Source organism: Geotrypetes seraphini, chromosome 1, assembly GCF_902459505.1.
Source record: "Geotrypetes seraphini chromosome 1, aGeoSer1.1, whole genome shotgun sequence".
In the NCBI taxonomy this organism is placed as follows: Eukaryota; Metazoa; Chordata; class Amphibia; order Gymnophiona; family Dermophiidae; genus Geotrypetes; species Geotrypetes seraphini.
Window position 1 is genome coordinate 466073838 of NC_047084.1, and position 22884 is coordinate 466096721.

At 46.9% G+C, this 22884-nt stretch overlaps 1 protein-coding gene across 5 annotated transcripts in view; it reads left to right on the top strand.

Moving 5' to 3' along the window:
- MBD1 (methyl-CpG binding domain protein 1) overlaps positions 1-22884 on the top strand; it is a 219942-nt gene that overhangs the window by 131725 nt on the left and 65333 nt on the right. The window lies entirely within an intron of this gene.

The window sequence follows — 22884 nt, forward strand, 5'->3', positions numbered from 1 at the left end:
CTGCCTGGGGAAGGATGCAGGTTCTGCTGAGCTGGACTGCAGCTGTGCAGGGCAAGCCTTTGGGTAGACTTGGGAAGCCAGCCTACTGTGAGACTTCAGGGCTTGGGGTCCGTTCTCATGAGAGCTAGCTCACCTGAGTTTTTCAGTGGCTTGAACGCAGGCTGTGGGCACCGACTGACGCTTTTTTGCCCACCCCTGTCATGCTGCGAGGTGCAGTGGGGGTGGAGGTCTCAAATGGGCTCGGCCCAACTGGCAGCCCAAAAATTTCTTGGTTTGGAGTTGGATTTGGAAACATCTGAGGCAGAAAATCCTTTCCTTCTTTCCATTTGCACTGAAATAGTTGATAGGCAGGCACCTCCACAGAACTGCAAGTACAGCTCCATTATTTTCTATGAGAAAATTGGGGTAGGTCTGAAAATCTTAAATTATGAGGGTTTTCTGAGGTTAAGGATTAGGTCTCACACCTCCAAAATCCCTTTTTCACTGTTTTGAATTTTCAGTTAAGTATCCAGGGGCCATTTATGGTGCAGTTTTACTGGCGGTAGCCATCTTGTATTTCAATCAATCTTTTTTTCAAAAATCTCTATCTGCCTCAAAACCTCTTGATTTTAATTGACTGGGATGGATGCCTCAAGATGTAAGGATGCTGTTGTTTGCAATATTGTGCCGGTTGTTTGGCGGAGGAGTGTCAAAGTACTGCGTGCCACAGCACACGAAAGGGAGTGGCTGGAGCTTCGAGCTTAGCCCCATCCATGTCCTCCAGGGCTGCTGAACCGCAGTGGGTTCCATGAAATGAGTAAAAAGTCCTTTCTGGATCCCCTATTTTACGATGACACAAAGTGGAGGCACGTGGACTCTGTGGAACCCATGAGGGCCCAGCTGGAGGTTTTGCAGGCTACATTTGCTTCCCCTGCATGAAGTTTCTCCCCAGAATTTGTAAATGTTATGCGGAGAGTTTTTCTGGCAAGGCCAGGACAGGTAGTGCAGCCTGCATGCATGCAGCTGTTGACCCAAGGAGTGTCATCTCCTACAGTGTCTGCTTCTCAGTTGAGCAAGCCAGGTCTTGGCTCCAGTGATTTTATGGAGCCAGACTGACTGGATTTGAGTTCAGAATCCATGCCTCTTTTATGTCAGGACTTGGATTCAAGTCCTTGATAACGCTGGCTCCCTGTTTAGGTCCAGCAGTCAAGAGGCTTCCCTGACTCCTGAACAGGGGGATGACCCTCAGATCTGTTGCCTCTTCACGTCAGTCTCTGTCCACTACTTTATTGCCGATGCTGTTAAAGAACTGAAGCTGTAGACTCCAATCTCTACTTCCCAGTTCATGGTCATGAGTGACTCTAACCCTCAGACTTCCTTTTTTCTTGCACATTTGGACATTTCTGCACTATTTACAGAACAGTGGGAGACCACAGAGGGGTTTCTGAGGATTGGTAAGGCTATGTCCAGGCTTTATTCCAGGGCATCGGAGTTCCAGCAACTATTTAATCAGCTGAAGGTGGATTCAGCAGTGGCTCAGGTCACTAAACGTACGGCTCTCCTGAGCGAGGATGGTGGTATGCTGAAAGGATGCTCTGGACTGCAAGGTGGTCGTGATTTTGAAAAAAGCAATTTGAAGCTCCTGTTCTTTGGGGATCAACGCTGCTGTTGCTTAATTTGCTGCTCAGACCTGCCACACCAGACTGCGGTGACAGCCCTCTGCGGAGGAGGATGCCTGCCCCCTACTTGTGCTGGAAGGGGTGGATTATGTGTTGGACACCTTATACATGAGATCTATTAGCATACAATGAAAGGAGTGCATGCAAATAGATCTCATGCATATTCATTGGGGAAATCCTAAAAACCCGACTGGATTGCGGCCCTCGAGGAGGGACTTTGACACCCTTGACCTAGACGGACACAATCTGATGAGAACCAGCCAATACGGCTTCAGCAAAGGAAGATCTTGCTTGACGAACTTGCTGCACTTCGAGGGGGTAAACAGGCAGATAGACAAAGGTGACCCGGTCGACATGGTATATCTGGATTTTCAGAAGGCGTTCGACAAGGTCCCGCATAAACGACTACTTCAAAAAATTGCGAGCCATGGAATTAAGGGTGAAATACTCACATGGATTAACTGGTTGGCCAATAGGAAACAGGAGACTTGGGAGTACTGGTCGACAAGTCAATGATGCCGTCTGCGCAATGTGTAGCGGCAGTGAAAAGGGCGAACAGAATGCTAGGAATGATTTAAAAGGGGATCACGAACAGATCGGAAAAGGTTATCATGCCGCTGTACCAGGCCATGGTACGCCCCTACCTGGAATACTGCGTACAGCACTGGTCGCCGTACATGAAGAAGGACACGGTACTACTCGAGAGGGTCCAGAGAAGGGCTACTAAAATGGTTAAGGGACTGGAGGAGTTGCCGTACAGTGAGAGATTAGAGAAACTGTGCCTCTTCTCCCTTGAAAAGAGGAGACTGAGAGGGGACATGATCGAAACATTCAAGATAATGAAGGGAATAGATTTAGTAAAGACAGGTTGTTCACCCTCTCCAAGGTAGAGAACGAGAGGGCACTCTCTAAAATTAAAAGGGGATAGATTCTGTAAGGAAGTTGCTCTTCACCCAGAGAGTGGTAGAAAACTGGACCGCTCTTCCGGAGTCTGTTATAGGGGAAAACACCCTCCAGGGATTCAAGACAAAGTTAGACAAGTTCCTGCTGAACCAGAACATACGCAGGTAAGGCTAGACTCAGGGCACTGGTTTTTGACCTGAGGGCCGCCATGTGAGCGGACTGCTGGGCATGATGGACCAGTGGTCTGACTCAGCAGCAGCAATTCTTATGTTCTTAGCAGGACATGCGAGTAGCTACGTGCTCTGTAAATGTTAGTGGTAGTTGTTCTTTTCTTTAATTTTGATAAAGCTATACTTGTTACAGAGCAGAACAGAAGTATAATGTTGGGGGGTTTTCCTCATTGCCTTCTTTCCGGTGATGTCTTCCATTACAGTAGTTCTTGACTGCTTTTGTACAAACTAGAGGGCAGGAGAAAGCCTACTGGGAAGGAGGTGTAATTGAAAGATAAGTGATGATATTCTGCAATAAACTTGCGGGTTCTGATGCATATCCCTAGTGTTCGTGACTACTAGACACATCTACAAGAAAGGAGATTATTGAGGTAAGAACATCATTCTATATATCTCATAGTGAATGACCAGACTGTATCTAAATATCAAGAGCAGGCATATAATGTGCATAAATCAAAAGCTTTGGTCCTGCCACACTCTTCTCCCTCTCGCAGCTTGTCAGCATTATATTAATTCTCATTATCAATCTTATACTCATTTTCTTCAATTCCCCTCATTTCCTTGTACTATGCCTCTCACTTCCTCTGCACTTTTTAATTTTCTCCTTTTAAACAGGCATAATTTGATGTTTTATATTTGGGGGCACGGAGTTTAATAGCTCTCTCCCTAAATCTTTTAGCCTGTTATGATTCTAAATCTCCCTAAATCTCTTTTAGCCTGCTATGATTTTGCCTTGACCCATGCTTCTATTCTTTAGTTTGTGGTGTCCAAGAAAGAGGGGACTTTTTGGCCCATCCTCGATTTGAAAAGGGTCAGCAGGGCTCTCAGGGTTCCATCTTTTTGCATGGAGACGCTGTGGTCTGTTATTCTAGCAGTTCAGTCAGGGGAGTATGTGACTTCTCTCGATCTGACGGAGGCCTACTTGCATGTTACGATCTGGGCCTCCCACCAGCGGTTCCTTTGCTTTGCGCTCTTGGGATGGCACTATCAGTTTTGTGCGCTTCCTTATGTTCTGGCCACGGCCCCGAGGATGTTCACCAAGGTTATGGTGGTCATGGCAGTGGCTTTGCTCAAGGAAGGCATTCTGGTTCATCCCTACCTGGACTACTGATTGATTCGCGCAAAATCATTCCAGGAGAGCACCAGGGTCACAGGTCGGGTGATGGAGTTCCTGCAGTCGCTGAGATGGGTTGTCAATCTATCCAAGAGTCAGTTGGCCCCCTTTTAGTGCCTGGAGTATCTTGGGGTTCTGTTCGACACTTCCTTGGGGAAGGTCTTCCTCCCAGAGGCCCGGGTATGCAAATTGCAGTCTCAGATTCGCCTCCTCATGGTGTCCCGGTGTCCTTGGGCGCAGGATTTTCTCCATGTCTTGGGGTCAATGGCAGCTTCCCTAGATGTGGTGAGGTGGGCTCGAGCCCACATGTGTCCGCTTCAGTATGCTCTACTTCAGAGGTGGTCGCCCCAGAGGCACAGTTTGGATTGTCCTAATCCTCTTCGGAGTTTGGCTCGCTGCAATCTTCGTTGGTGGCTTCAGTCCTCCCATCTAGTACAAAGGGTGAGTCTGGCTCTACCCCAGTGGATGGTGCTTCTCACGGATGCCAGTCTTCTCGGCTGAGGAGCTCAGTGTCTTGGTCGCTCTGCACAGAGCAGTTGGTCCCCGGAGGAGAAGGCTTGGTCGATAAATGTTCTGGAGACCAGAACCATCCGTTGTTAGCTTTCCAGTCCTTATTGACGGGCAAGTCAGTCCAGGTTCTCTCAGACAATGCCATGGCGGTGGCCTATGTCAATTGTCTGGGAGGCACTAAGAGTTCTCTGGTGACGCAGGAGGTGGCTCTGCTCATGGTCTGGGCAGAGTCTCATCTTCTGGATGTCGCGGCTTCACACATAGCGGGAGTGGAAAATGTTCAGGTGGACTTTCTCAGCCGTCACGTGCTGGATCCCAGCTAATGGTGTCTGTTTTGCAGCCTTCCAACTAATAGCGCAGACTTGGAGCCAGCCCCTCATGGACCTGATGGCCATGAGTGTCAACGCCAAAACACCCCGCTTCTTCAGTCGTCGCAGAGATTGTCAGGCCGAGGGGCTGGATGCTCTTTTTCAGCCATTTCCGATGGAGGGTCTTCTGTGTGTGTTTTCTCTGTGGCTGTTAGTGGGCAGAGTTCTTCACATTGTTTTGCATCAAGACCTCGTGATCCTGGTAGCTCTAGACTGGCCCATGCATCTGTGGTATGCAGATCTGGTTCATCATCTTGTGGCGGATCCTCTGCCTCTATCAACCGACCTTCTAACTCAGGGCCCCATTCCAATGTTCGATCTGGGTTCCTATTGTCTTATGCCTTGGCTCTTGAAAGGGCACACCTAGGTAAGAAAGGTTATTCAGATAAAGTGATCTCCACTCTCTTGGGGTTCCGGAGTCTTATGTGCGTGTTTGGCATCTATTTAAGGAGTGGTGTGCTGCACAAGGAGTGGTCCCTTTTTGTGCTTCTTTGCCTAACATCTTGGAGTTTCTGCAGGATGGTCTGGACAGGGGCCTGGCTTGATCTTCTCTCCGAGTTCAGCTTGCGGCCTTGTCTGCCCTTTCTGGGTTTTTCCTGATGTGGTTCGATTCTTGTGGGCGGCCTAATTGCTAAAGCTTCCCGATTAGCCATTTGTTCCATCTTGAGATCTTAATCTGGTCTTGTTCGTGCTGGTGGGCACACCTTTTGAGCCTTTAGGTGCCTGCTCGTTGAAGGACCTTACTCTTAAAGCGGTATTTTTGGTGGCCATTACTTCTGCAAGACACGTTTCTGAGCTGCAGGCTTTCTCTTGTAGATCTCCCTTTCTGGAGTTTTCTAGGGAGCGGGTTGTGTTGAGGTCTGTCCCTTTTTTTCTGCCAAAAGTGGTTTCGCCTTTTCATGTCAATCAGTTTGTAGTCCTCCTGATGTTGGGCAGTCGGGAGGGCTCTTTGGAGCAGAAACAGTTTGCAAATTGGCTGTCTGCCGAGTCCTTCGCTCTTATGTTCAGCTGACCCAGGAATTCAGGAAATCGGATCATCTCTTTGTCCTTTTAGCGGGTCCTCGTAAGAGGGATGGCACTTCCAAGGCTACCATTGCGTATTGGATTAAAGGGACTATTGCTTCCGCATATCTTCTTCAGAAAAAGCCTGTTCTAGAATTTTTCAAGGCTCATTCCACTCGAGGTCAGGCAGCTTCTTGGGCTGAGTCTTTTCTTGTGCCTCCAGTGGATATTTGTAAGGCTGCAGTTTGGTGTTCTCTGCATTCCTTTGTCAGACACTGCCGTGTGGATGTTCAAGCGCGTCGGGATGCGGTGTTCGGTGAGCGTGTTCTGGTGTTGGACCTTTGGAGGATCTACTCTTGATGGGTACTGCTTTGGAAAGTCCCATCAGTAAAGAACTGTACCGGTCTAGAGAGTGACACAAGGAAAAATTAGGTTCTTACCTACTAATTTTCTTTCTGTTTGCCTCTCTCTAGACCAGTACAGTTCTCCACCCTATCTGTTTTTCTGCGGTGATTGCGGTTTTTGTTCGCGTGAAGATTTGCTGTTCTTAGGGTTCTAGTATTTTTCTAGGGCCAGGGAGATACAAGAACAGCGGCTATGGCTCAGCTGGTGAACTGTGGGAACATTTTCACTGTAGTGTTTTGGTTCTATGCATTTTCCAACAGCGTTACTATCTGTTGTTTTATTTTCCTGTTCGGAGGGTTTTCACTGTTACATGTTAGTTTTTTCTTAGTTCTGCTTGGCTATTCGGCAGACTAGTTAGGAGGTGGAGCCTCAGCTAATATACTACAACCAAAAAGTTTTGGTCTCAGTCTTCACCTGCTGGTCACAGTGAGATATTAGCCATCAGTAAAGAACTGTACCGGTCTAGAGACTAACAGAAAGAAAGAAAATTTGCAGGTAAGAACCTAATTTCTCCCTCTTGTGCCTTGATTTTCTCTGCCACTAGTTTAGAGAACCATATTGGTTTCCTTTTTCTCTTGTTTTTATTTATTTTCCTCACATAAAGATCAGTAGTCATTTTTATTGCTGCTTTCTGCATAAACCACTGTTTTTTTGCTTTCCTTATGTCCTCCCATTCTAACAGTTCTTTCTTTAAGTACACTCCCATTTTACTAAAGTCCATATATTTAAAATCTAGGACTTTTGAGTTTTATGCGGCCACTCTCCACTTTAGCTGTTATATCAGACCAACCCATTTGTTGATCGCTGTTTCCCAGGTGGGCTCCCACTCAAACATTTGAGATACTTCCCCCCCCCCTATATTTGTGAGTACCAGATCTAGTATCGCTTTTTTCCCTCGTGGGTTCCGTCACCATTTGTCTGAGCAAAGCCTCTTGAAATGCATCCACAATTTCCCTACTTCTTTCTGATTCCGCAGATGAAATTTTCCTGTCCACATCCTGTTAAGAGTCTTTTTTTTTTTCCTGAAGCCTCTGTCTGCCTCAAAACCCAATTTTTACTAAAATCGACTAGGATGGACTCAGGGTGTTTTGACACCATTTCACATCAGGTTTGCACCGGATGGCCAGTGGAGGAGCTTCCATGCCTTATGCCATAGCACACGCAAGGGAGGGGCAGGAACCTCAAGCTTAGCCCCATCCATGCTCTCAAGGGCAGGGGAACTATTGTGGGTCTGAGAGATGGTAAGAAAGTCCCGTCCAGAGCCTGATTTCAGCAAAGACACGAAGTGCAGATGCGTTGAGTCTGTGAAACCCACAAAAGCCCAGTCTGAGGTTTTGCAAGGCTCATTTATCCAACCTGCACAATACTTTTCCCAAAATCATATGGAGAGCTTTATTAACGGGTCTGAGACATGCTACACAACTGGAAAGCGTGCTGCTGTTAGTTCAGGGAGGTGTTTCCACCCCTTGAAGCCACTCCACTGAAGAACAAGCTGGCTCCCAGTCTACGTGATCACTCAGATGTGGACTAGCAGGATTGGACCTCAGACTCCATGCCCTTATTGTCCCAGGGCTCAGAGGTGTCCTGAAAAAAATCCAGTTTCCTGTTTGAATCTGGAAGCCAAGTTGCGTTTGTGGCACTTGACCAGTGTGATGGATCCTTTGGTGCGCTGGCTGTTCAAGTATGTTTCTGTCCACCATTTTATAGCAGATGTGATCAAGGAATTGAAGTTGGAAATGCAGCCTTCCACTTCCCAGTGCACGGTCATGAGTAGCTCCAATACTCAAACTCCTTTTTTCCCCGCACATTAAGACATCACTGATTTACTATTTTAAAAAAATATAATAAATTGTATAATTAAATTCAGAAAAAAAAAAAAAAAAAAATTTAAGGGTTTAAAAAATTATGCAGTAAAGCAAAAAAAAGATTGATTAAATAATTTGAACAATTTAAAAGGGAAGGAATCATACTACACATCCACATATTTGCGGTTTTTGTCTGGGTGTCCCACCCCTGCCTCCCGGATCTCTTCACTTACTTACTTTTTTAAAGCCTGGTGGTCTAGCAGTGAAGCTGGGCAGAACTGAGAACAAAAATGGCTGCCGTGAGTTCCTGTGGTCTCGCGGGAACTCATTGCAGCCTTTTTTGTTCCTGGATCTGCATGAGACAGGAGTGTAGGAAGATCACTCCTACCCTTCTTCACCGCTAGACCACCAGGCTTTAAAAAGTAAGTACATTGAAGAGGTCTGGGAGGCAGGGATAGGTCAGTCTACCCTAAAGTTATTCATGATTTTTTGCTATTCGCAAGCCGGCTTTGCCCCTAATCCCCGCGTATATGGAGGAGGATGTAATGCACTTTAAATATATAACTGAGTATCTTAAGATGTTCAAAAGAACTCAGCTGTCACAGCAATTCTTTTTCTGGTGCAATCTGGACTCTAGTGATTTACTCCTGGTCATGAATTAATTGCAGAAGGATGTCATCTACATCTTTCAGCTCTGCCTCCTTCCCCAGTGGGCTGTACTGGCATTTTCAGTTTTCGTTTTGGAAGTGAACTGAGAAGGTTTCTTTCTGATTTGTTCTGCTTAATTTTATTATTTTGGGGATATTTTTTTTCTCAGTTTTTTTTCTTTGAGGCTTCGATGCTATACTGAGGCAGAAAGTTTCTTCCAGTCATTTCAGCTGCAGTGAGAGGTGACTCAGGCAGGCACCAGCAAGGCACAATGAGTGTGTATGGGGGGAGAGGGGTCTGGATTTGCACAATTTGAGAGTTTCTAGGGTGTCAACTGACAAAGGGGAACCAGAAGTGCTCAGTTATGTCTGGAGGCCCAGTTGTTGTTCTGGTGAGCAGAAGCTCATCTATGGGTGCTCTTCGCAGCCCATGTAGCGGGAGTAGAGAATATACAAGCTCACTATCTCAGCTGGCAGACATTGGATCCAGAGGAATGGTCATTGTCTGGAAAGGCATTCGATCTCATTGTATGATGGGATCTCCTGACAATGGGCTTGTTATCCCAGGACAAGCAGGCAGCATATTCTCACATGTGGGTGACGTCATCTACGGAGCCCCAGCGCGGACAGCTTTTCAAGCAAACTTGATTGAAGTTTCAAGTTTGCTACACTGCACCACGCATGTGCATGCCTTCTTGCCCACTAGAGGGCGCATCCCACCTTGTGGTTCTCAGTTCAGTTTTTTCCGCGGAGCCAGAAGCCCTGTGGAAATTGAGCTCCTATTTTTCTGCCTTCTGACACCGCGTCTGGGTTATTTAGCTCGGTCGCTGTGCTTTATTTGTTGTTTTTTCCTTCTTGGTCGTCGTTTATCGTCGAAAAAAAAAAAAAAAAGTTGTTTTCTTCCGTTCGGCTCCGGGGGCTCCCGGGAGCCGCGGCCGCGGGACATCGTTCGTTCCCGGCCCCTTTTCTTTTCATGTCCCGTCCCTTGACGGGCTTTAAGAAATGCACCCGGTGTGAGCGGTTACTATCCATCACTGACCCCCACCGGTGGTGCTTGCTCTGCCTTGGACCCGAGCATCCGACTAATTCCTGCGATCGGTGTTCCACTTTTCAGGCCAGAGCGCTCCGTCGACGCCGCGCCAGGATGGCGGAGCTTTTTGCAGTTGACCCCGTGCCCGGGAAGGCCTCGACGTCGGCCTCGGCTTCGGCCCCGGCCCTGACCTCGGCCTCGGCGCCTTCGGCTTCGCCGCGTCCCTCGACCTCGAAGCCGACGCCTGCGACCAAACCTGCCTCGGGTAAGTCCTCTTTTCCATCCCCGACTCCAGGGTCGTCGAAGAAGCCATCCTCGAGCTCCTCTGCGGCGGGTGGGTCGTCCTCGGCCCCACCCAGGACTCCGGCCACTAATGCCCCGAGGGAATACTCGAGACCGAGGTCGCCCTCCAGGGAGCATCCCCCGGCCTCGGACCTGCCTACCATGGTCGGGATTCCGGCGTTCCAGGACCTGCTCCGAGCATTGATTTCCTCGGAGCTGTCTGGCGCCCTCGAACAACTGCAGCGGGCTGCGACCTCAACTGCTTTGACCTCGGGGGCACCGACCTCGGCGACCTCGGTCTCGACTCCCTCGGTCTCGGCTACCAGGGCACCACCGACCTCGGCCTCGACCTTGCCCTCGACCTCGACCTCGGGGGCACCGCCTAAGAGCAGCGTACGGCCCCGGGACAAGGTACGCAGAGTGAGACGGATTTCCTCCTCCTCCTCCTCGAGGTCCTCCTGGGGTTCCTCGCCCTCGGGCCGGCCTCGGGCGAGGCGTCGCCCGAGGAAGCCGAAGCATTCGCGAGGCTCTCCTCGGCAACGTGGTCGCTCCTCGCCGCTCAGGGGCGAGGCCTTGCGGGTTTTGGAGCTTCGTCTCGATAACCCGAGGCTTCTCCGTTCCCCTGCGAGGGGGGGTTCTCGTGACTCCTCGCCGAGAAAAAGGGGGCGTGCCTCGGTCCCTCGGACGCCTGGGACGTCTCCCAGGGGTTCTTCGAGGCGGAGACTTTCCCCGACCCCCTCGAGACCATTAGATCTGGCCTCATGGGGCTCGGGGTCCGGTAGGGAGCCACGTTATTCTCACGAGGCGTCCCCCTTTTGTTCGGCGGAGAGGTCGAGAACTCCCTCCCCGCCTGCCAGGCCGTCCTCCTTCTCCAGCTTTGTGCAGGACATGGCGCGTGCCTTGGGCCTGGACCTCATGGCTGGGTCGCAATATACTAAAGAGTTCCTCGAGGAGCAGGACCTTCCTACTCCCCCAAGGGAATCCCCTCGGCTGCCCCTGAATAAGGTCCTTCATCAGACCTTGCTTAAGAACCTGACTTCACCTCTTACAGTCACAGCGGTGCCGTCTAAGATGGAGTCAAAGTACAGGACGATACCACCCAAGGGGTTTGAGAAGGCTCAACTCTCCCACCAGTCTTTACTGGTCGAGTCTGCGCTCAAAAAAACGCAACCCTCCCGGGTTTCTGCGGCAGTTCCGCCCGGCAGGGAGGGTCGGACCCTTGACAAGTTTGGTCGTCGCCTCTATGCCAATTCCTTCATGGCAACCAGGGTGTTGAATTATGCCTTTACCTTTTCCTCCTATCTGCGTGGCATGGTAAAGGATCTGCCCCAATATCGTGAGGCCTTGCCGGACTCCCGCAAGGAAGGGTTCGACAGGTTTATGTCCAACCTGTCTCAATTGCGTTTGTACCTTTTTCATGCGGTGTACGATACGTTTGAGCTGGTATCGAGGGTGTCGGCCTTTGCGGTAGCTATGCGCCGGTTGGCGTGGCTACGCACCCTCGACATGTACCCGAACCTGCAGGAACGCCTTGCGGACTTGCCTTGTGTGGGGTCCGAATTATTCGATGAATCCCTGGAGGCGGCGACCAAACGGCTCTCGGAACAGGAGCGCTCGTTAGCCTCCTTGGTCCGTCCGAAACCTCGAGCCACGCCGCAGAAACCCTTCCGGCCTCCCCCGAGGCGGTACCCTCAAAAGTCGACCCCGGCTTTTTCAAGGCCACCGCCTCGGCGCCCCCCTCGACAGGGCAGAGGGGGACAAACCAAAACTCCAGCGCAGGGTCCTGCCAAGCCAGCGCCGTCCTTTTGACGGGATAGGCGGATGGGGCCGGACCCCCTTCCCATTGGGGGTCGACTCCGGTCCTTTTACGCGGCCTGGACCGAGATAACATCTGACGCTTGGGTGCTCCGGACCGTCTCCGAGGGCTACTCTCTAAACTTTTGCTCTGCGCCGCCGGAACATTCACCGGGGGCTTGCCCATACAACCGGACCCAGCTCCCCGTCCTCATGGCCGAGGCCAGGGCCTTGTTGAGGCTTCGGGCGGTGGAACCTGTACCCTCCGACCAGCGGGGGCGGGGGTTTTACTCCCGTTACTTTTTGGTCCCAAAGAAGACCGGGGACTTACGCCCCATTCTAGACCTCAGGAAGCTCAACAAGTTCCTGGTCCGGGAGAAGTTTCGGATGTTGTCACTTCCGGTATTATATCCTCTTTTGGAGGAAGGGGACTGGATGTGCTCCCTGGACCTGAAGGAAGCGTACACCCATGTTCCGGTGCATCCTGCTTTCCGCAAATTCTTACGGTTCCAGGTGGGCGAGCTACACCTGCAGTACAGGGTCCTCCCCTTCGGCCTGGCCTCGTCCCCTCGAGTCTTCACGAAGTGTATGGTGGTAGTCGCTGCAGCACTAAGGTCTCGGGGGTTTCAGGTCTTCCCTTACCTGGACGATTGGCTGATCAAGGCCCCGACCAGGGAAGGGGTTATCTCAGCAACCCTACAGTCTATCGCCTTCCTTCAACGACTAGGGTTCGAAGTGAACTTTCCCAAGTCACAGTTATGCCCGACCCAATCACTTCAGTTTATAGGCGCAGTGCTGGACACTGTTCTCCTCCGTTCATTCCTCCCTCCTCCATGGTTGGAGGCTTTGGTTCAGTTGGGTCGTCTGATCCTTCAGCTGCCGATGGTGTCGGCTCAGCGCATGATGATGCTTCTGGGCCACATGGCTTCTACGGTCCACGTCACGCCGTTCGCCAGACTGCACATGAGAATTCCTCAGTGGACTCTGGCCTCTCAGTGGCGCCAGGAGTGCGATCCTGTCTCTTCTCGCATAACGGTGACTCCTTCTTTGAGACGCTCGCTCCGTTGGTGGACCGACTCTTCGAATCTTTCCGGGGGTTTGCTCTTTCTCGTCCCTCCGCATCGCAAGGTTCTGACCATGGACTCCTCGGAGTACGCGTGGGGGACCCATCTCGACAGTCTGCGGACCCAAGGCCTGTGGTCGGTGGAGGACCGATGCTGTCACATCAATGTGTTGGAGCTTCGCGCCATCTTTCTGGCGGTTCGAGCTTTCTGCCACCTGCTCCGCGATCAGGTAGTCCTCGTGCGTACGGACAACCAGGTGGCCATGTATTATGTGAACAAGCAAGGTGGGACAGGCTCTTGGTCCCTTTGCCGGGAAGCTCTGCACCTTTGGGAATGGGCGATCTCCCAGAACATCTTCCTACAGGCGGTCTATATCCAGGGGGACCAGAACTGCTTGGCAGACAAACTCAGTCGGCTTCTCCAGCCGCACGAGTGGTCACTCAACTCCAGAGTCCTGCGCGAGGTCTTTGACCGCTGGGGGACTCCACAGGTGGATTTGTTTGCCTCCCCGGAGACATGATAGAAACTTTCAAGATCCTGAAGGGCATAGAAAAAGTAGATAGGGACAGATTTTTCAAATTATGGGGAACCACAAGTACAAGGGGGCACTCAGGGAAATTGAAAGGGGACAGGTTTAGGACAAACACTAGGAAGTTCTTTTTCACCCAGAGAGTGGTGGATACATGGAACGCGCTTCCGGAGGCTGTGATAGGCAAGAGCACGTTACAGGGCTTCAAAGAAGGTTTGGATAGTTTCCTAGAGGACAAAGGGATTGAGGGGTACCGATAGAAGTAGAGGTAGGTTATAAGGATAGGAGTACAGGTAGGTTGAAGAAATAGTCAAGGGACCACTGCTCAGGCAATAGGCCTGATGGGCCGCCGCGGGAGCGGACCGCTGGGCGAGATGGACCTCTGGTCTGACTCAGCGGAGGCAACTTCTTATGTTCTTATGTTCTTAAGCAAAGAAAAGATAATTTTCAGTTTTGGGGGCATGGTTTAAATCTTATCAGCTGCTCCCCACAATTGAGCGAGCCCAAGAATCACTGGGTGGGAATATATTATATTGCTAATTAAGCTGGGCCAATTTTGTGAATCTGCCTTCTAACCTTTCAGTCACAGGGATAAATAAGGTATATCATTAAAAGGATGGCGAAAGAGAATGAAGTTGTGGAAGAATGTAATTCCATGAATTGGAAATCTCCCTTTTAAAATGTACTTTCTCCTGATAGCTCTGTTGTCAGCGGCTAAGGTCAGGGTGAACTGAGGGGGAATGGAGAGTAGCACTGTTTCAATTCCTCACAAAAATTAAAACTACTATTTCCCATTCTATACCATAGAATGGAGAAATAAGCATTGGGCTATGTCATTGGTCGGCAAACCGCGGCTCTTTAGCTACTTGAGTGCGGCTCTGCTAGAGAATGACACGGTGACTGACCTTGTTTCCTGCAGTTAAGGGAGGGAACGCGCGCGGTCACAGATCGGGCATCTCCCTCCCTCACCCTTACCTTACCATGGTGATTTTCTTTTTTTTTTTTTTGTCTTCCAGCTGCCCGAGCTAGCTTTCATCTAGTCGCGTGTGGCTGCCGAAACTTCACCTTTGACGCAACCAGAAACAGGAAGTTGCATCAGAGGAGAAGTTTCGGCAGCCACACGCAACTTGATGAAAGCCGGCTCGGGCAGTTGGAAGACAGAAAAAAAAAAAGAAAATCGCCACGAAGGTAAGGGGGAGGAAGAGAGGGGAGCTGCTGAAAGACATCTAGAAATCCTTGCAGGCTTGACTGTGCAGATTTCACCACTTTTCTATAGCACCCGACTGTTCCTCCTAGTCCCATATATCTATTGTATTTCTACTTAGTGTTCAGGAAACCCTGCGGCCCCGGTATGCTTGTGGGGCGAGGGAGGGACTGGAAAGAGGAAAGGAGGAGCAAAATCGGTTCTGCCGCTAAACATGCAGAGAAAACTGCAAACCCCTTCTTTCATATTGGACAATATTTCCCACCCATCATACTGATTTGTTTCTTTTAAATGACATTTGCCATATCTGGTTTTATTTAATGTTAATAGCTAGCTTAAACCGACTCCTAAAAACATGGTTCTTGAAAAGAAATTTGGCTCTCAAAAGAAATCTTAATCATTGTACTGTTGATTTTTGGCACTTTTGAATAATGAGTTTGCCTACCACTGGGCTATGTGAACCTAAAAAAGTAGCACAGCAGGAAGAAATGGCAGGAGATCATTAACAAAGTTGAAGGGAGGGGAAAAAGGGACATATTGGCTTACAAACTGTGTTTCTTGGTTTGGCTGCCTGGCATTCCTCATGTTTAATTGCTGAATCCTTGTTCTCCACTTGGTAAAACTGCAGCCATCTCCAAGATCTCAGCTCAGCTCCCTTAACCATGCAAGTAGCACAAACATAGTGGCTTAGTATAAGTGCATGCCTTTTTGCCCTGTTTCTGGTATATGTTTTCCCACTCAACATGTAATCTCTGAGGTTTCAAACTGATTGTTGCTGGGCTTCCAGAGCTCAGAGTGAGCATCTAGCAAAGAATCTCATGTACTTTGCCCCAGAATCTGTGAGTACTAGGGGAAGGGCTGCAGTATAAAAGGGGATGGGGAAATAATCCAAGAAAATAGGAATGTGCCTGGAACCAGGGAGAGGAGAGAAGGGGAATGATCAATGCTTGTGATTTAATAATGAGTCACAAATTGAAGATGAGTTAAACCTTCCAAGGAAAGGTAGTCTCCTGTAGAGGAGAGTGAGAAGTGGGAAGCAGTGAAGGGATGGTTGAGCTAAACCTGCATCAAATAGCAGCTGAATAGGGAAAAGTATATTGGAGAGTAGGGAAATAGATGTCTGGGTCAAGGCGGTATGAGTGGGTTTTTTTTCTGAAATCTTTATTCATTTTTCATCTTATAATAAGTGCACAATATTACATCATAATAAATTTATACATATCACTTGAATTTCTTTCTATTATTATTTTAAATACATAAATTTATTCCCACCCTTCCCACAAATATTATAATCATAAATTTCATATAAATATTACATTCTTATCTAATGATTAAACCTTAAATAGAACTTTATACCACCCCCCTCCCCGGTATTATAAATGTACTTTTAATGGAAAATGGTGCCTATTCATTGCAATAAGTTGTTAATGGCCCCCAGATATTTTTTTAAATTATTATAATTTCCTTTTTGTATGGTAATTATTCTTTCCATTTTGTAATCTGGAAGCAGGGACTCTGGATCATTTAATATTCTATTGTCCCTGTATCATGGCCTTTTGGAAATCAATTTGGTCTCAAATTAATTGTTTATTAGAAAACCATGCATTATCATATGATACAATTCTATTCGGTACATCAATGAGAATAAAAAGTCAAATTTCATCAAGGAGGTATGAGTATTAGAACAGGCTAAAAGAGATTTAGGGAGTGGAGCAAGAAGAAAGCTATTAAACTCCCTGCCCCCAAATATAAAACATCAAATTATACCTGTACAAAAGGAGAAAAAATTAAAATGTGCAGAGGGAATGGGGGGATAGAACAAGGAGGAGTGTGGAAGAAAAAAATTTAGAGGAAAATGAAAAAAACGAAATTTTGGTTTAGATGAAGGACTGGTTGGAGAAAAATCCTGTTAGATAGCCTATGGGGGGGGGGGAAGAGAATGATGCTGAAAAGCTGCGAGGAGGAGAGTGTGGCAAGACCCAAGCTTTTGATTTGTCCACATTATATGCCCTGCTGTGGACATTTAGATACATTCTGGTCATTCATTACGAGATGCATTTTATTTTTCTTTTGCTGTGTGAGGGGAAATTTGTTGTAAGTTTTCTGTTCAGCACCCCCAATCATTTTCAAAAGTTGGCTCCTATTATTGCATATACAGACAGAGGAATGGAATCTCACCTCAAGGGTTGGGAAGCAGGCAGGCCCAGTAAGCACGTGCCTAGGGCCCGCATGCCATTTTTTTTCAGAAGACAACGGGCCCCACCTCTTCTTTCCCTGCACAGCAACGGACAATGGGGCCCCACCTGACGACAACGCCAGCCCCCCTCCCCCCGGCAACGGACCCCCACCCGACGACATTATCTGTTTCAAAAATGATCACCCAGACGTTCCTCCAGGGCTTGGCGTTTCCCTCTTTCTTCCAGGAGACCTGACCACAGTTTGCAGCGTGGGACTGACCAATTCGGGCTGGAGAGGGGCCTGACGTTGATCAGGGCTTAACGCCTTCCGTGCTAAGCAGGGTTGCTTTTGTACTTGTCTGTGTCTCCTGCTCTCCGTGCTGAGTCATTCATTGCGAGGTTGTCTGGACTAGATGCCGAAGAGTCACGGCCGCTGGAGGTACAGCCCGAGACAATCCTTTCTGCTTCCCCATTATAAGAACAGGTAGGTAAACGGCAGCGTTCTCCAGACGTAACTTAGGAAGAGAGCTCTTTGCGTGCAGCCATCTCCGACGCCATCTTGGTTGCTAGTCCATAGCCAATGTTAATTTACAATTTCCTTTCTTTTTTTGGCAGCCCTTTTTCACCATGTTCTGGGCACCCAGTCAAGTATGGGTGGGGCAGGACCAGGGGGGCCCAGTGTACTTGTGTGCCTAGGGGTCCTCGAAGAATTAATCCTGCCCTGGAAGCAGGTAGGATATAGCCTTTCATGGAATTGCCCTAGCAACCATTTGCTATGAGGAAAAGAAAAACATCTATTAGAAATTACCTTCTATACCCTGAGTGGTGCTTTGATCTGAATGTGGCTGAAGGAATTTTCCTTAACATAACATAACATCGTACTTATAAACTGCATAACCGTAAGTTCAATGTGGTGAACAAAAGATTAAAACTAACATAACCCAAGGATGATTTAAATTAGTTCGCTAAATATTTTGAAAAAATATGAGTTTTCAATTGAGTGGGGATTACTTAAGACAGATCAGTTTACAAGTCCTGAACAGGAAGGTGGCTGTCTTTTGCTCTTGTAAAACAGAAGGCAAATTGTGTTCTACATCTCTACTAGTAAAGCATCTTAAGAATATATGTTTCAGGAGCCCAGGCTTCTGTTCCTTATGCTACTCACCTGGAAGTAATAAAGCAGATACCGTATTTTTCCGCTCCATAAGACGTACCTGATCATAAGACACACCCACCTCTAGAGGAGGTAAAACCAAGAAAAAAAAATTCTGAACCAAATGGTGTGCCCTGTACTCTGTCCCTCCTCTGGTGGTCTAGTGGTAGGCTGGGACAGGGTACAGGGCACATCTAGTGGTGAGCACGTTTAATGGTAGGCAGCCCCCAGCCAGCCATCCCCAGGCCCGCCAGCCCTCCAGCCCCAGGCCAGCCAGCCAGCCTCAAGCCAGCTCCAGGCCAACCAGCCAGCCAGCCCCAGGCCAGCCATCCAGCCCCAAGCCAGCTCCAGCCATCCAGCCCCAAGCCAGCTCCAGCCATCCAGCCCCAAGCCAGCCAGCTCCAGGCCAACCAGCCAGCCCCAAGCAAGCCAGCCAGCCAGCTTCAGGCCAACAAGCCAGCTCCAGACCAACCAGCCAGCCCCAGGCCAGCCAGCCAACCCCGAACCAGCCCCAGGCAAGCCCCCCGTACCTTTTAAAATTTTTCCTAAAGCTCCAGCTGGCTTTGCTCCCTCCCTCCCTGCCTGCCGCGGCAGCCTTTGCTTTTCCGGGCTCCTCATAGCGGTGAAACAAATCAGCAGCGCGGCCATCAGGAGCAAGCTTTACGCTCTGCTGCTCAGCCCTGCGCTGCTTTCCAAATGGTTGCTGTAGGTTCTCGCGAGACTCACGAGAACTTACGGCAGCCATTCGGAGAGCAGCGTGAGGCTGAGCAGGAGAGCATAAAGCTTGCTCCTGACGGCCACACTGCTGATTTGTTTTGCATCTGGGGAAATGAGGAGCCGGCTGCACCCTGGACCACCAGGTAAACAGGAGTAACAGCGACGGTAGGCAGGCGGATGGACCAGGGAAGGCGGGTGGACGGACCGGGGGGGATTCAAAGGGGGGGGGGTTAAAAAAAAAAGGTGCTGTGGCAGCGGGCGGGCAGGTTTAAAATGGAAGTGCGGCGGCAGCTGGTGGGTTTAAAAAGGAAGTGCATGGCGGGCAGGTTTTACAATGGTACGGAGGGAGGCTAACAAAATTTGTACCTTCGCTTCATAAAACGCACCGAGATTTCCATCCACTTTTGGGTGGGAAAAAAGTGCATCTTATGGAGCGAAAAATAAGTCAAGTTGGGGGGCAGATAGATTTTAGAAGTGGTGATCCTCAAGGGTATCTAGCTAATACTTGCTAATGCACCCTTCTAGAATTTTGTTGCAACTATTTTTTAGCCTTTTACCTCTTCTATTGGCAAGATATTCCAATTTAATTATATTTTTACTGAAAATTTTGCTACTAGCTGATGTCATTGATAATGAAATATTGGTAACAATCATGATAAAATTGTCCATGATCTTTATATTGTTTTATAAACCAATTGTGCTAGGATCCCTAATAACTTAGAATTTGAATATCATTTCTTGCAGCACATGCCAACTACTTGACTTTCTACGTCTGTTTTAAATAGCAGTTCAAAAGTATATTTACTGCAAGTTACTATTTACTTCAGGTATACAATCCTTTATCTGAAATCCTTGGGATCAGATTACCAGCAAACTTTTTTTTTTCAAAGTAAAGCATTTAGTAAAACTTCAAAAACAAATATTCAAAAGTATGCTTAATTCTAATCTTCTCAGTTCAGCTAACCATATGCTAATGAAATTGGAACAATACTTGCAAACATAAACAGGCTCAAACCAAGCTTAACATGCATCATCTTTAGTCTGCAGTCAGCTATCTGATGATGGTGCAGAAACAGTGTTCTCTAGTTCAGCCTTTTTAAAGACATCTTCCAGTGTCATCTGTCTTATTAATTGAGTAGACTGCTATAATCTTATATTCACTTATAAATGCATGCTGTTCTATGCCTGCAATTAACTGGTCACATATTTTCATCATTTCTATAGAGATTCTTTCTCTAGTGTTCACATCATCACTATCCTCAATCTTTTCTTTAATGCCATTTCAGCAATCTCACCATCACGTAAAGAATGTATGACAAGTGCATCATTGTCAATATTCATTATTATCAGTTGCCTGAAACGTATTAACATTTTCAGCTGATAGAATTCTGGCAAAAGCAGTTAGGTTTTTATCTCATCAGCTTCTATTCGCTGACTTGGAAACCTTCAAAGTCTTCATCTGTAGGTTCATTTTCATCAAAAATTGTTGATGGCCAAAGTTTGTGCTAAGCATTTCTTAATGCTGATTTAGTTAAATCTTTCCAAACGTTATCAAGTGCATAAATGGCATTCTTAAGACTAACACTTTGAGGAAGTCTTGGATTCTTATGCATCTGTTCACTGCATCAAACATGCAATTCAGGAAAAAAAAGTCTTTATACTTGGTTTTCATGGAATGTAGTTTCCTGGTCACAAGGCCGTAGTGAGGTAAGTAAATGCCAACATTTGGATGTGCTGAGCATTTGTCTAGAATCAATAAAACATTAGTCGTCTTCTAGTTCAGCTTCTCTACAATGAGCTCTTGTTGGCACAGAGTGATTATTCAGCCAGTCGGTAAATATTTCTCTGGTTACTCATGCTGTCTTGTTTGCAGAATAGTCTACAGGTAGATCACCTACACCTTTGAAACATGTTGGATGTTGGCTTTTTCCAATCACTGCCAACTTTAATTTATGTGTGCCTGCAGCATTGATGCACTCTTGAAGTCACCTTGTCCTTTACATCCTTCAAACGTGACGGTACTCATTCATTAGTTGCTGTTAATGTTTTTCTAGGAACATGGTGCCAGTAGAGCTGTTTCATCATGGTAACTTTTACTGCTTAATCAGCAGAAGCTTTTTTTCGTTACTGATTTTGAGATATTTAACATCATAATGCTGCTTAAATTTCTGCAACCTTCTAAATATTCACACTCTCCTTCAATGTTCAGTTCTTCATGCTATGTTTTATCTTGTTTTTTGACCATCAAACCAGCCAATGGCATACATTCACTTCTTCGTTGAATCCTCTAAGTTAGCCCACAATCCGGATCTTAATTTTTTCCCTTATGCAATGCTTTCCTGTTAATTTCTGGTTATCATTGTAAAACTTCAACAACTTATCTTTGTTTCTTTAAGTCATATATGGTTATAGTTCCCACACCATAATCTTTGGTTAACGCTGCAAAGATGCACTGTGATCAAACTTCTGCAAGAATTCTGCTTTTTGTACTAATGACAGTGACAGATTCTTCCTTTTCTTCTCACTGCCACCCCGAGGGGAATCTACAGCTCTTTGACATTTTTCACAGTCCTCATAAGCAGCATAGACATATTTGATTTGAAGAGCATGGAGAGGCAGAGGGATACAACATACCTATGTGGTTTCAGCATGTGTCATGTCGGGGACTTCCAGCACCGAAACTTTTGATTTTTGAAGCTTCTTGGTTTTTGGAATTTTGGATAAAGGATTGTATACCTGTAAGCATCATGTTGATTTTCTGCTGAACCTCTTGTTAGGTACATGTATGGTTTTCTTCACATGAAGTTTCCCATGTGGCATGGGAAATAATATGTAAGTCCTTTTTCAGCTGATAGACTCATGAATTTTAGTGCCCGATCTAAGACGTTTTATTTTTTTAGTGGTCACTGTAGGCTGCAGAGTCTGAGCACCCGGCTTTGGTACATCTACTTTAAAATAAATTCTGTGAGAACAAGGTCATGCTCCACACATATTCCAAGTTTCTGTCTATGTTTGGTGTTAGGGTTTCCGATTTAAAATTTTCTTTATGCCAATAAGTGGGGTTCTACATATCGCACATAGGATGGCAAGAGAGCAATCACTTTTTATCCAGAGTAGACTGAAGCCTTTGGGAAATCAAACCAGGTTTTTGTTTTGTTTTGTTCCCAACAGGTAAGTTTTAATTCTCAATAATTCATGACAAAACTTCCCATAAGAGTATATGATATGATGTACATACTGTCAGGGTCAAATATTTGGTTGTGTAATACCTCCATCAGTTGCCAATCTGAAGTCTACCTGCTTAGAGACCTTCAATGTTGTGGTGTGGATATTAGGCCAAAAAAATCTCTCTAAATACATAACAACGGCAGATGAAGATTAGTTGCCGGGGGGTTCTGTGCTGCTATGGATACATTAACTTATAAATTTACATATGTAAACTAACTGTAGCTTATCCTTATTCCCATGCCAAACTCAGTGCTGTTCCAAACATAACCTTCTCTGATAGGTTACTTTAGACCTTGTCTTTGTGGTAACTAAAGTTCCACACTATTCCAGAACTAAGATTCCCATTAGTTAGCTGAGTTCAAAAGTGTTTTTACTTTATTAAAAAAGTGTGCAATGTGATCAGCTATCTGTTTTTCCCCCAAATTTGATAACAATTGCAAGTGGTGGTTCAATTATACTCTTCTAAAATTTAATTGCAACACAGTTATAGATACTTTGTCACAATCTTTAATTACAATTATAAATTTAAACAAGAATTTTGAAGACTATCCTTAACTAGATTATCCCATTTGTGTAGTTCATTGTAAATATTTGTCATCAAAGAAAAGTTAATATCTTACCTATAACTGTTCTCTGACAGCTGTACAGCGAGCTACACAACCCACCCACCTCTTTCTATAAGTTGTTCTTCAGTTGCTCAGGTTGTCACAAAATCTACTGAGGGCAGCAGTAGATTCAGCAGCATGTGGGAGCCTGCTGGCCGCCTCTCGCCCCTCACTTCACCCCTGTGCATGTAGAGAAATTTTTTTAAAGGAAAACTGGAGTTTTTACTTTGCACATAATACAGATCAACTTACCCATCAGTGTGATTCATTGTATTGCTGTCATCTGAGAACATTTATTACAGGTAAGCAGCCTGCAGTGCCTCAAGCTCGGCTAATTTTCTGCAGTAATAAATCCCAATGTAAGAATTCTTTCAGGTGATGCTTGTTTCTGCTTTGTGAATGTTTTCTCATCACATTCTGTTTTGTACACCTAGGATCTGATTTACTAAAGCTTTTTTT